Genomic DNA, 15,829 nt, shown 5'->3' on the forward strand with positions numbered 1-15,829 from the left:
AATCTGCTCTATAAAAATGTCACTTGACTGAACCCCTAAGGTGAACGCTGTAAAAATAAATAAATAGAAACTGTGCTAAAACAACCAATTTTTTGGTCACCTTGCCCCATAAAGTGTTATATTGAATGATCAAAAAATCATATGTACCCAAAAAAAATACTAATAAAACTGGCACCTTATCCCCTAGTTTCCAAAATGGGGTCACTTCTTGGGAGTTTCTACTGTAAGGGTGCATCAGGGGGCTTCAAATGGGACATGGCATCTAAAAACCATGTGGAGTTCCTTTCCTTCTGCGCCCTGCCGTGTGCCCATACAGCAGTTTACGACCACATGTGGGGTGTTTCTGTAAACCGCAGAATCTGGGTAATAAATATTGAGTTTTGTTTGGCTGTTAACCATCGATGTGTTAGAGAAAAAAATTTATTAAAATGGAAAATCGGCCAAAAAAGTGAAATTTAAAAATTTGATCTCCATTTTCCTTTAATTCTTGTGGAACGCCTAAAGGGTTAACAAAGTTTGTAAAATCGGTTTTGAATACCTTGAGGGGTGTAGTTTCTACAATGGGGTCATTTATGGGGGTATCCACTATGTAGGCCCCACAAAGTGACTTCAGACCTGAACTGGTCCTTATAAAGTGGGTTTTGGCAATTTTCTTAAAAATTTGAAGAATTGCTTCTAAACTTCTAAGCCTTCTAACGTCCTAAAAAAATAAAATGACATTTCCAAAATGATGCCAACATAAAGTAGACATATGGGGAATGTTAAATAATAAATATTTTATGAGGTATCACTTTCTGTTTTAAAAGCAGAGAAATTGAAATTTAGAAAATTGCGATTTTTTTTAAATTTTTGGGTAAATTTGGGATTTTTTCATAAATAAAGGTGAAATATTTTGACTCAAATTTATGACTATCATGAAGTACAATGTGTCACGAGAAAACAATCTCTGAATGACTTGGATAAATAAAGGCGTTCCAAAGTTATTACCACATAAAGTGAGATATGTCAGTTTTGCTAAATTTGGCCTGGTCAGGAAGGGGGCAAAGGGCCCAGATGGGAAGTGGTTAAATAACAAAACATACAATAAATAATATAACTAACCAACCCCCCAAAAAGGCCTTCCCACCTGAAGGCCCGCCCAAGAAGAACCTGAAACAAGGGGAGGGTCCTTGGAGCCCTGTAAATCCGACGGGTATCTGCCCCGTCCCTTAATTAAATTAAATTACCTCTGGCCGATAAACGCCAGCTCAGAGGCAGAAAACGGTAACCATGGGCGACAAATGTAGGCAGATACCCGCCATATCACGACCCAAATTCCAGTACCTGGGGAGTCCAGAGCCCACTTGGCTCCCTCCTCACCACACCAGATCCACTATAACCACCAACTCCAAGGAGCCACCACCGACCCCGGCCGCTATGACATTAGAAAACAGTCCCTGCTTGACCAAAAAATAAATTCCACCCATAACCACTCTGTCCTGAACCAAGAACCACCATCACTCCAGGAAACCCGACCACCTCTGGAAAACCGCAATTCCCAACCAAATAAAGACGCCACACCACAGGTGGATTTTATTGGCCACAGCAGCCATTTATTAAATAACAAAACATACAATAAATAATATAAATAACCAACCCCCCAAAAATGCCTTCCCACCTGAAGGCCCGCCCAAGAAGAACCTGAAACACAGGGAGGGTCCTCACCACAAAACCCCCTACCACCCTATTAACTTTGATCCTGGCTTTATTGACCCTCCCCACCGACCTAGCGTCCCTCCACTGCTTCCGTGGCACCATATCTGACCAGACTGTCACCAAACCTGGAAACCGAGCCCACAATTGTAACAAATCAAATTTAATGTCCTTGTGAGCTCAGTAAAAGGACGCATCCCCAAATCATTCCCCCGCACATGTAACACCAATAACCCCGGGGCAACATCTAACCTTGCAAATCTATTGAATTCTGGAAGAACCCGACTCCACAGCATTCCTCTCATCCCCAACCAGAAAATCACTGCCACCTCTCTTCAAAAACCCAGTTGCCTTCCATCCGGCCTAACTGCTGCCCGCAATGCTCCCCAGAACACGTACGAGTGCCCCATTATCCACACCAAGCACGCCGAACCACCTGCAGGAAACACAAAATACAACATATCAACAAAAACGTCCCTCACATGCCATCCAACCCTGACAAACACCATTCCCCCTCTTATAACAACGCCGGCCTAACAAAGGACCAGAACCGGATAGACTCCCACCACCCAATGCAGCGAATGGCCTCCGTGGCCGCGCTAATCCAGAATGAGTGATCCCCAAACAGCGAGGGGTCCCTATCCAACCTTGCCAAACAAGCCCGTAACACCACTAAAAACTGGCAACGTGAAAGAAAAGACCCATCCTCATGCACCAACAGTGGGTCATCACCCTCAACCATGTTCCCCCAAAATTCTTTAAGACACCGAACCAGGCACGCAACCGATCCCACTACCTGGTATAAAACAACCCTATAACCCCGACCCAACTGATCCGTTTTAGACCTCCTAATACGAAATTCCACCCTGTCAGTGAATAACTCTACATCCTCTCTCTGAAGCCCACCCCCACGGCTCTTACTTGGACTGACCAATTCCTCAATGTGCAATGCCCCAAAAAGGCCAAAGAAAAAGCTAACCTAACCTCCCCAACCGACACACAAACCCATCCCAACTGCTCCACCATGTCCACTAACAGCGTGAATGAAATAGGCCTACGCTGATCCTCACTGGGAGACCGCCTCCTCCAACCCTTCAATGCCTGCAACACCGAAAATGATTTTGTCACATCCGGTTTTGCCCGACACTTACAACCAAAAGCCACTCCCGCCATAAACTTCCCCATTCTGGACACCGACCACTCCTCCTCTCTGCAATGCTCGACAAACAATAACAAAAGAACCCCATCTTCCAGACCGTGCCCCTGAAAACGCTGACACCATTCCTCCCAACACCCCCATGCCTTATCATATGCCACCCAGGTCCCCCCCGACAAGAATCCCCTCACCAACTCTCCAACCGACCAAATGGCAGATGCCACAGCTCCTGGGGAAAGCTCGCTCCTTGCTCGTCCGCCTCCAGTGCCAACACTTGAAACCGGTCCCACTGAAAACGAGACAAGGCATCTGCAATTGAGTTACTTACCCCCAGCACATGAGTCACTACTATCCAAGCATTCAGTGATAAACAACCCAAAACCAAATGCTGAAGCAAGCACACAACCGGCGGAGATGAAGCCGAAATACAATTAATAGCCTCCACCACCCCTACCTATTTCGAAAAAAATTCCCCCCAAATGGACACCGCCACCACAAGGGGAAAAAACACTAGCAACACTAAATTCTTCACCCAGCCTTCTTCCTTCCATCTCAGCGGCCACTCTCCTACACACAACCAACCCTGTAAATACTCCCCAAAACCTTGCCCACCCACCGCATCAGTAAACAAGTCCAGCTCTGCCGCCAACACCCCATCTGCCATCCATAAAGACCGCCCATTATATCTTTCCAAAAAGGAAGCCCACACCTTTAAATCATCCCGCAGATCCCGATTAAGCTGCACAAAATGATGAGGTGACTGAACCCCCGCAGTCGCCCTAGCCAATTTCCTACAAGAAATCCGCCCCATTGGCATAATATGGCACGCAAAATTTAGCTTATCCAACAAAAAAAGCAACTCACGTAGCCGCATCTTTTGAGGCCCCCACGCCAACGATACCTCACGTCGAAGATAATCTAACTTTTCCTCAGGCAACCTGCACTACATCGTCACAGTATCAATGACGATACTCAAAAAACTCAGCACCGTTTTTTCCCGCGCCAAGGGAACCCTAAAAAGTTCTGACATGGCTTTAAAAGAAGGCATCCATTCGAACCTGGCGGCCCAATAAACAAAAAATCATCCAAATAATGTATAATCGAACCCCAATCCGACCACTCACGCGCCACCCATTCCAAAAAGGTGCTGAATTGAATGTCTCAAAATAAGCGCACGACACCGAACAAACCATAGGCAAACACACCCTCGTGGTCTCTTCCGGACTAAGGCGCGCCGGAGGCCTGGTCCTCCACGGCCGATTAATGGGGGCATCCGTAGAAGCTGGATCCCTCGACCCCGGCAGCAGGCCTGCCACAGAAACCTGCAGCCACTCCTGACCCCTACTCTCTGCTGCCGCCCGGAGTTGCACCAGCAGCACATCGATTGCAGACATAGTCGCAGGTACCCAAAAGACACTAAAGAAGTAATGCAGCAGCTCTGACAATGCAGCTGCTGCAGATTTGGCTGCTCCCTGCAAAATGGCCCCTCTTCCCGCTCCTCCTACCCCTTTTGGCCTCTTACCCCCTCCCCTATTGCAACGCCCATCTAAAACCTACCAATTAACCCCTTAACTCCCTAACAGCTCCCTAGACGCGCTGCTGGTGGCATTCCCACCTGACAGCGTGGGCACAGTGGAAGCACAAGGCGAAGGCAGAGGAGATGGAAGAGGTTGCCAATGCAGCTGGGGCACCGCCAGCACCTCAGAGGGCAGGGTTAGCATGGCCAATATGTGGAAAAGCTTTGTCAGCATGCCACAACAACCAGCATCACCAGCTGATATGGAACTTCTTAGCAGGAGGCAGCATTTCACCAATATGGTGGAGCAGTATGTGTGCACACGCCTACACGTACTGAATGACGGGTCTGCCCCCTTCAACTTCTGGGTCTCCAAATTGGGCACATGGCCTGAGCTTGCCCTTTATGCCTTGGAGGTAGTGACCTGCCCTGCAGCCATTGTATTATCTGAACGTGTGTTTAGCATGGCAGGGGGTGTTATCACAGACAAGCGCAGCCGCCTGTCCACAGCCAATGTGGACATGCTCACATTCAATAAAATGAACCAGGCATGGATCCCACAGAACTTGTCCGTACCTTGTGCAGAATAGACATGTATACCAGCCTTACCCAGCCATTGTTATACTACAGCGCAATTGCTCATTGTTGTATTTTTGATATTTCCCACTCTTTTGGGGTGTACCCTAATAAAAATTAAAATTAAAATTAAAACCAAAAACCAGTGTTGGTTACCTCATCCTCCTCCACCGCCGCTCCGCCGCTTCCACCTACACCGCTACGTCCACCTCCTCCTGAAACTCCTACTCCATATGGACCTCCACCACATAAATCAAGTTTTTGTCTTTTTTAATTTGTACATATCTTATTTTATGTCATTTCACTAATGGGTCTGTTACATTTTCGGGTGAAATTCAAAAATTTTTGGGTGTGATATACCACTGCTATACCTAGTAGACAGGTTAAAAAAAAATCACAAATTTGTCTGTTAAATTTTCAGGTGAAATTCATTAATTTTTGGGTGTGATATACCACTGCTATACCTAGTAGACAGGTAAAAAAAAATCACTGATTTGTTACATTTTCAGGTGAAATTAACCAATTTTTGGCTGTGATATACCCCTGCTCTACCTAGTTGACAGCTTAATAAGTTTCACAATTTTTTATTTAGCATTTTCGGGTGACATTCAACAATTTTTGGCTGTGATAGACCCCTGCTCTACCTAAATTTCTAAAATTTCTTAAATTTAAATTTCTAAAATTCATCTTTAATTGGCCCTTTCCTTCGATCCTTCTGCTATAATAACTTTTCCCATATTTTCGCTCGATCAAAATAAAATTTCATTCAATTTTCTCTCTTGGTGGTCTCTCTTTCTCATGCTTCCTCTCCGGCGTGGAACCCTGATTCGCCGATAACCGTGATCAACATGGTAGGCACAGAAAAGAACATTGAAAGTTGATAGAGAAGATATCCAAATGGATGGTGGACGTCACAGGGACGTACAATCAGGCAGAAGTTATCTAGAGTCAACAAAGCGGCAGCAGGGTCTCTCCTGTCTAACGTTTCCTAATCCAAAATACTGCAGTGACATTCCCTGTAATTTTTAATTAATCATTCCAATAACAGGGCATCTTAAGAGTCCTGTATTGTTATTTATCGTCACTACCTCCCCGACTCGGGAGTGGTTAATTGCCGCGCACCCCCTCCTTTCCTTCAATTCTTCTGCTTTAATAATTTGTCCCACATTTCCGCTCGATCACAATAAAATTTCATCCATTGATCTCCCTTGGATGTGGTCTCTCTTTCTAACGCTCCCTCTCCGGCGTGGAACCCTGATTCGCCGCTAATCGTGATCAACACGGTAGGCGCAGAAAAGAGCATCGAAAGTTGTTACCTTTTCGGGTGAAATTCACCAATTTTTGGCTGTGATATAACCCTGCTCTACCTAGTAGACAGGTAAACAAATTTCACAAATTTGTCTGTTACATTTTTGAGTGACATTCACCAATTTTTGGCTGTGATATAACCCTGCTCTACCTAGTAGACAGGTAAACAAATTTCACTAATTTGCCTGTTACATTTTCAGGTGAAATTCACAAATTTTTGGGTGTGATATACCACTGCTATACCTAGTAGACAGGTAAACAAATTTCACTAATTTGAGTGTTACATTTTCGGATTACATTCACCAATTTTTGTCGGTGATATACCCCTGCTCTACCTAGTAGACAGGTGTAATGCTGCAGAACCCCAATCAACCAGCCAAAGATTAGAACAAACGTGGATTTATTGAATACACAGCAGTAAAGTCCAAGCCAGAAATCATGCAGAAATAACGTAGTCCAAATAATAACCTCTGTGGGAAAATGTCAGAGAAAAGCCGGACCAGGAAAAAGTTCATACAGAAGAGTCTGTGAGACCAGGTACCTAGGATGAGATGGTGAAGTATCCAAGGTCCGATCCGAGGCCACACACAGTGCAACTGTAGAGCAGAGATGAGCTTTCCAGAGGCATTCACTAGATGAAGACACACAGAGTTCATGCATGGAACAAACTTAGTGAATCTGAACCGACATACTCCCAGGTTGTAGAGACAACAGTGAGCACTGCTCAGCCAGGTAGATCACCTTTTAAACACCTGCTGGCCAATCACAGAGTGCTGCTTGTCAGAACCTCATAGGTCATGCGATGATCCTACTCATTAGCACCTGTGCAGCAAATCCCTAATCAACTTTGAATTTGTGCTCAGATGCTTTACCTGCCAGTGGCCGACGTAGCGCATAAGATGCACGCACACTCGGTCACGCATTCCTTTGCGAATCCCCCCTTAGGCGTGCACGCGGACGCCCAACCGACTCGGCATAGGCACGGGATCCCGCCAGCATGGACGATGGAGCGGAACCCGCAGGAGACACCGGAGGCAGGACTGGCCGCAATGTATTGCCATCAGCCCGGCAAGTCTGCTTCCGAGATCCCCGCGGCCCTCCCCTCCGGCGCCCATGCAGACACTCTACCGTATCTGCCCGCAAGGGAACCTGAACCACAGACTCCCTTACATTACCTCCCCCTCGAGGAGGCGGCTCAGAAGACTCCAAACAGGGCTTCCCCGGATTCTCATGGTGGAAAGTAGCTACCAATTCCTACTCATGAACCTGGCGGGCAGGTACCCAACATCTCTCCTCTGGACCAAATCCCTTCCAGTCCACTAAATACTGGAGAGATCTCTGGACAAAGCGGGAATCCAAAATCTTATTGACTTCAAATTCCAGCTCCCCTTGAATCTCCACCAGAGATGGAGTTCGAATGAAGGGAGCTGACTCAGCCGTTAATTGGGCAGTAAAACATGAAAAGTGTTCACTCCTCGGATTGACGGAGGAAGAGCAACCTTGTAAGTCACCCGGTAAATTTTTTGTATAACCGGGTATGGACCAATGAATCTAGGCCCCAGTTCGGCAGATGGTTGATAGTGTTGAGTGCGAATATTCGAATAGCGAATTTTAATCGCGAATATCGACACTTCGCTAATTCGCAAATATTTTTAATATAGTTCTATATATTCGTTAATTCGAATATTATTTTTTTATTTTTATTTTTTTAAGTTGTTCCCACTTCCTGAAAGCAGTTCTTCTTACATGTTCGGTGGACTCCATGATCCTTGCCCGCTCCAGTCAGTGCCCGTTGCCGAGTCTGCCGAGTGCCGACCTCCCGTGCGCATGGAGCGTCTCCATTACCATGGGAACGCCTCCATGCTAGAATGTACTGTCGGATGTGAGAATCACGGTTTTCTAGACCATGGTAAATGTTGGATGCGCAATGCGAGTAAACTTACTTAAATTACTCGCATTGCGCATCCAACTTAATTTTGTCTATAGGCAACGTTCTAATGGGTGGCTTGTTAGAATTAACGAATATAGAGAATATAGCGCTATATTTGTATTCGTCATATTTGTTAATTCTAGCAAGCCAACCATTAGGAACCCAGCTCTAAGTTTAATTCGCAATGCGAGTATTTGTTCGCATTGCAAATTCAACTTAGAGCTGAGTTCCTAATGGTTGGCTTTCTAGAATATAACGAAGATTGAGAATATAGTGCTATAGTCATGATATTCGTCATCTTCGTTAATTCTAGCAATACAACCATTAGGAACCCAGCTCTAAGTTGAATTTGCAATGCGAGTAATACAGGTTATATTAATCACATTGCAAATTAAACTTAGAGCTGAGTTCCTAATGGTTGGCTTTCTTGAATATAACGAAGATTGAGAATATAGTGATATTCGTTATCTTTGTCAATTCTAGCAATACAATCATTAGGCACTCTGTAACGGGGTTCGGAAGGTGCACTCGGTCCCCCATTAGCCGCAGACCTGCTGCTTAGCTTCGGGAGCGAGGATCTGTATTTGACCTCGTTCCCAGGGCGATTTTACTAGCTGGGTGGCTCCCTGCTCCAAAGTCTGCCTTGAGCGCTGAGCTGATCACTCGGTGCTCGACTGGTTGGTCTGTCGGCCACGTCACATGACCCTCACTCCCCACTATAAATACAGGCAGCCTGCTGGCCACAGGTTGCCTGTTAATTTAGGTTCCACCTGTGATTTTGTCTTTCCTGGCGTACTTTCCTCCTGCTGATTTCCTGACGATCCTCTGCCTGCTCCTTGTGTACTTTGCTGCTCTCCTGGTATTCTGACCCCGGCCTCCTCCTGACGATCCTCTGCTGACTCCTTTGGTACTACGCGATTCTCCTGGTATTTCCAGACAATTCTCTGCTTGCTCCATTTGTACTTTGTAGCTTTCCTGGTATTGACTCGGTCCGTTCACGTTCTGTTGTTTGTCTGTCTGTCTTCCCTGCACTTAGTCCAAGCTAGGGATTGCCGTCCAGTTGTCCCCTGTCATTAGGACTCGCGAGGCAAGTAGGCAGGCCCAGGGGTAAGGGTGGAGCGCAGTGGTCACTTCCCTCCCCCCTGTGTGTGTGTGTACGCGACCGTTACAGATCAACAGGCCCAATAACCACTGTATAATGAATCCTCTGGTGACCCTGACTGACCATGTCTCTAATCTGACGCAGATGGTGCAGGAGTTAGGGGAAAAACTCAGTTTCTTTGAGTTAGGGCAAGGTTCTTTCACTCCTCAGGCCTCCAGTCCGCATTTTGAGCCCCAGATAAAGCTCCCAGAACCCTTTTCTGGAGACCGGACAAAGTTTCTCTCTTTTAAGGAGAATTGCAAACTTTACTTCCGTTTGCGCCCCGTGTTCTCTGGCCCCGAGAGTCAACGCGTGGGCATTATCATTTCCCGACTACAGGGTGATCCCCTGCTGGCGCCAGTTGTTTATCTTTTGTGGAGGTGGATGCGTCCGAGGACGGCGCAGGAGCAGTCCTTTCACAAGGTCCTGCTACCCTCACTAACCTGAGACCATGTGCCTTCTTCTCCAGGAAATTCTCTCCCACAGAGAGAAACTACGACATAGGGAATAGGGAGCTGCTAGCCATTAAATGGGCATTTGAGGAGTGGAGGCATTTTCTGGAAGGGGCAAGGCATTGTGTAACTGTTGTCACTGACCATAAAAACCTTACGCTTCTCGAGTCTGCTAAGAGGTTGAATCCCCGTCAAGCCAGATGGGCTCTGTTCAGGCCGGGTAGTAAAAATGTGAAGGCGGACGCATTATCTCGGAGCTTCCATGCTTTTCAACCTACTGAGGTACCACCTGAATCCATCCTACCAGCAAAAATCTTCATAGCAGCTCTTACCCAGGATATCTCGGCTCGCATTAGGTCTGAACAACTGATACCGGTATCCACCCCAACAGATAAGTTGTTTGTTCCCGTACAATTTCGTCTCCAGCTGTTGGGTGAGTGTCACGATTCTGCCTTTTGTGGACTTAACGTCAGAGAAAAGCCAGACCAGGCTAAAGTTCATACAGAAGAGTCAGTGAAACCAGGTACCTAAGGATGAGACGGTGAAGTATCCAAGGTCCAATCCGAGGCCACACACGGTGCAACTGTAGAGCAGAGACGAGGTTTCCAGAAGGCATACTCCCAGGTTGTAGAGACAACAGTGAGCACTGATCAGCCAGGGAGATCACCTTTTAAACACCTGCTGGCCAATCACACGCACACTCGGCGGCGCATTCCTTTGCAAATCACCCCTCGGGCGTGCACGCGGGCGCCCAACCGACTCGGGACGGGCACCGGATCGTGCCAGCATGGACGCCGGAACAGAACCCGCAGGAGACACCGGAGGCAGGACTGGCCGCGACGTATTGCCATCAGCCCGGCAAGTCTGCCTCCAAGATCCCCGCGGCCCTCCCCTCCAGCGCCCATGTGGACGTTCCAACGTATCTGCCCGCAAGGGAACCGGAACCGCAGACTCCCTTACAACAGGTTAATAAATTTCACAAATTTTTGCATTGTCGGGTGACTTTCATTAATTTTTGGCTGTGATATACCCCTGCTCTACCTAGTTGACAGGTTAATACATTTCACAAATTTTTCTGTTACATAGTTGGGTGACATTCACCAATTTTTGGCTATGATATACCCCTGCTCTACCTAGTAGACAGGTTAATAAATTTACATTCTACCATTTTCCCAATTTTGCCATGAATAAACCACTGCTCTGCATAGGTGACAGAGACCGAAATTTAAAAAAATCATCTGTTCCATTGGTGGGTGACATTAACCCATTTATGGCGATAAAAAACCCCTGCTCTGCATAGGTGACAGGGACTTAAATTTCTAAAATTCATCTTTAATTGGCCTTTTAACCACCTCAGCCCATATAGCTTAAACACCCTTAAAGACCAGGCCACTTTTTACACTTCTGACCTACCCTACTTTCACCGTTTATTGCTCGGTCATGCAACTTACCACCCAAATGAATTTTACCTCCTTTTCTTCCCACTAATAGAGCTTTCATTTGGTGGTATTTCATTGCTGCTGACATTTTTACTTTTTTTGTTATTAATCGAAATTTAACGATTTTTTTGCAAAAAAAATTCATTTTTCACTTTCAGTTGTAAAATTTTGCAAAAAAAACAACATCCATATATACATTTTTCTCTAAACTTATTGTTCTACATGTCTTTGATAAAAAAAAAATGTTTGGGTAAAAAAAAAAAATGGTTTGGGTAAAAGTTATAACGTTTACAAACTATGGTACAAAAATGTGAATTTCCGCTTTTTGAAGCAGCTCTGACTTTCTGAGCACCTGTCATGTTTCCTGAGGTTCTACAATGCCCAAACAGTACAAACACCCCACAAATGACCCCATTTCTGAAAGTAGACACCCTAAGGTATTCGCTGATGGGCATAGTGAGTTCATAGAAGTTTTTATTTTTTGTCACAATTTAGTGGAAAATGATGATTTTATTTTTCTTCTTACAAAGTCTCATATTCCACTAAATTGTGACAAAAAATAAAAACTTCTATGAACTCACTATGCCCATCAGCGAATACCTTGGGGTGTCTTCTTTCCAAAATGGGGTCACTTGTGTGGTAGTTATACTGCCCTGGCATTCTAGGGGCCCAAATGTGTGGTAAGTAGTTTGAAATCAAAATGTGTAAAAAATGACCGGTGAAATCCGAAAGGTGCTCTTTGGAATGTGGGCCCCTTTGCCCACCTAGGCTGCAAAAAAGTGGTATCGCCGTACTCAGGAGAAGTTGGGGAATGTGTTTTGGGGTGTCATTTTACATATACCCATGCTGGGTGAGATAAATATCTTGGTCAAATGCCAACTTTGTATAAAAAAATGGGAAAAGTTGTCTTTTGCCAAGATATTTCTCTCACCCAGCATGGGTATATGTAAAATGACACCCCAAAACACATTCCCCAACTTCTCCTGAGTACGGAGATACCACATGTGTGACACTTTTTTGCAGCCTAGGTGGGCAAAGGGGCCCATATTCCAAAGAGCACCTTTCGGATTTCACCGGTCATTTTTTACACATTTTGATTTCAAACCACTTCTCACGCATTCGGCCCCTAAAATGCCAGGGCAGTATAACTAACCCACAAGTGACCCCATTTTGGAAAGAAGACACCCCAAGGTATTTCGTGATGGGCATAGTGAGTTCATGGAAGTTTTTATTTTTTGTCACAAGTTAGTGGAATATGAGACTTTGTAAGGGAAAAAAAAATCATCATTTTCCGCTAACTTGTGACAAAAAATATAAAATTCTAGGAACTCGCCATGCCCCTCACGGAATACCTTGGGGTGTCTTCTTTCCAAAATAGGGTCACTTGTGGGGTAGTTATACTGCCCTGGCATTTTCCAGGGGCCCTAATGTGTGGTAAGTAGGTAAATGACCTGTGAAATCCTAAAGGTGCTCTTTGGAATGTGGGCCCCTTTGCCCACCTAGGCTGCAAAAAAGTGTCACACATGTGGTATCGCCGTATTCAGGAGAAGTTGGGCAATGTGTTTGGGGTGTCTTTTTACATATACTCATGCTGGGTGAGATAAATATCTCGGCAAAAAACAACTTTTCCCATTTTTTTATACAAAGTTGGCATTTGACCAAGATATTTATCTCACCCAGCATGGGTATATGTAAAATGACACCCCAAAACACATTGCCCAACTTCTCCTGAGTACGGCGATACCACATGTGTGACACTTTTTTGCAGCCTAGATGCGCAAAGGGGCCCACATTCATTTTATGAGGGCATTTTTAGACATTTGGATCCCAGACTTCTTCTCACGCTTTAGGGCCCCTAGAATGCCAGGGCAGTATAAATACCCCACATGTGACCCCATTTTGGAAAGAAGACACCCCAAGGTATTCAATGAGGGGCATGGCGAGTTCATAGAAATATTTTTTTTTTGGCACAGCGGAAATTTATATATATATTTTTTCTCTCACAAAGTCTCCCTTTCCGCTAACTTGGGACAAAAATTTCAATCTTTCATGGACTCAATATGCCCCTCACAGAATACCTTGGGGTGTCTTCTTGCCCTGGCATTCTAGGGGCCCTAAAGCGTGAGAAGAAGTCTGGAATATAAATGTCTAAAAAAATTTACGCATTTGGATTCTGTGAGGGGTATGGTGAGTTCATGTGAGATTTTATTTTTTGACACAAGTTAGTGGAATATGAGACTTTGTAAGAAAAAAAAAAAATAATTTCCGCTAACTTGGGCCAAAAAAATGTCTGAATGGAGCCTTACAGGGGGGTGATCAATGACAGGGGGGTGATCAATGACAGGGGGTGATCAATGACAGGGGGGTGATCAGGGAGTCTATATCGGGTGATCACCCCCCTGTCATTGATCACCCCCCTATAAGGCTCCATTCAGATGTCCGTATGTGTTTTGCGGATCCGATCCATGTATCAGTGGATCCGTAAAAATCATACGGACATCTGAATGCAGCCTTACAGGGGGGTGATCAATGACAGGGGGGTGATCAATGACAGGGGGGTGATCAGGGAGTCTATATGGGGTGATCACCCCCCTGTAAGGCTCCATTCAGATGTCCGTATGTGTTTTGCGGATCCGATCCATGTATCAGTGGATCCGTAAAAATCATACGGACATCTGTATGCAGCCTTACAGGGGGGTGATCAATGACAGGGTGGTGATCAGGGAGTCTATATGGGGTGATCACCCCCCTGTAAGGCTCCATTCAGATGTCCGTATGTGTTTTGCGGATCCGATCCAGGTATTAGTGGATCTGTAAAAATCATACGGACATCTGAATGCAGCCTTACAGGGGGGTGATCAATGACAGGGGGGTGATGAATGACAGGGGGGTGATCAGGGAGTCTATATGGGGTGATCACCCCCCTGTAAGGCTCCATTCAGATGTCCGTATGTGTTTTGCGGATCCGATCCATGTATCAGTGGATCCGTAAAAATCATACGGACATCTGAATGCAGCCTTACAGGGGGGTGATCAATTACAGGGGGGTGATCAGGGAGTCTATATGGGGTGATCACCCCCCTGTAAGGCTCCATTCAGATGTCCGTATGTGTTTTGCGGATCCGATCCATGTATCAGTGGATCCGTAAAAATCATACGGACATCTGAATGCAGCCTTACAGGTGGGTGATCAATGACAGGGGGGTGATCAGGGAGTCTATATGGGGTGATCACCCCCCTGTAAGGCTCCATTCAGATGTCCGTATGTGTTTTGCAGATCCGATCCATGTATCAGTGGATCCGTAAAAATCATACGGACATCTGAATGCAGCCTTACAGGGGGGTGATCAATGACAGGGGGGTGATCAATGACAGGGGGGTGATCAGGGAGTCTATATGGGGTGATCACCCCCGTCATTGATCACCCCCCTGTAAGGCTCCATTTAGACGTCCGTATGCGTTTTGCGGATCCGATCCATCTATCAGTGGATCCGTAAAAATCATACGGACATCTGAATAGAGCCTTACAGGGGGGTGATCAATGACAGGGGGGTGATCAGGGAGTCTATATGGGGTGATCAGGGGTGATCAGGGGTTCATAAGGGGTTAATAAGTGACAGGGGGGGTGTAGTGTAGTGTAGTGGTGTTTGGTGCTACTTTACTGAGCTACCTGTGTCCTCTGGTGGTCGATCCAAACAAAGGGGACCACCAGAGGACCGGGTAGCAGGTATATTAGACGCTGTTATCAAAACAGTGTCTAATATACCTGTTAGGGGTTAAAAAAATCGCATCTTCAGCCTGCCAGCGAACAATCGCCGCTGGCAGGCTGGAGATCCACTCGCTTACCTTCCGTTCACAGGAAATCTCGCGTCTCGCGAGATGACGCATAGATGCGTGACTCTGCGCAGGGCTGCCGCCTCCGGAACGCGATCCTGCGTTAGGCGGTCCGGAGGCGGTTAATTTGATCCTTCTGCTTTAATAACATTTTCGTTTGATCACATTGCAGCCATTGACCTCCCTTGGATGTGGTCTCCCTTTCTCACGCTCCCTCTCTGGCATGGAACCCTGATTCATAGCTAACCGTGATCAACATGGTAGGCGCAGAAAAGAACATGGAAAGTTGATAGAGAAGATATCCAATTGGATCGGGGACGTCACGGGGACGTGCGATCAGGCAGAAGTTATCTAGAGTTAACAAAGAGGCAGCAGGGCCTCTCCTGTCTAACGTTTCCAAATCCAAAATACCCCAGTAACATTTCCTATATTTTTTTATTAATCATTCCAATAACAGGGCATCTTAAGAGTCCTGTATTGTTATTTATCTTTACTTACTCCCCAAGTCGGGAGTGGGCAATTTTGCTTTAATAATTTATCCCACATTTCCGCTCGATCACATTTAATTTCATACATCCATATAGAAAGGACCGGCACTCGCTGATATCACATGGATGAACAATAATCGATCAGGTGACGCATTTCGACTCTACATGAATCTTTGTCAAACCAATAAGTGTGAATATAAAATTGATACATTTAAATAGACTGCTGGTTACCAGGTCAGCGGAAGTGACGTTCCGTAACCACTGAAACATACAAAGTAAATCGAAAGTTCATACAAA

The sequence above is a fragment of the Bufo bufo genome, chromosome 6 (genome assembly GCF_905171765.1).
Source record: "Bufo bufo chromosome 6, aBufBuf1.1, whole genome shotgun sequence".
Classification (NCBI taxonomy): domain Eukaryota; kingdom Metazoa; phylum Chordata; class Amphibia; order Anura; family Bufonidae; genus Bufo; species Bufo bufo.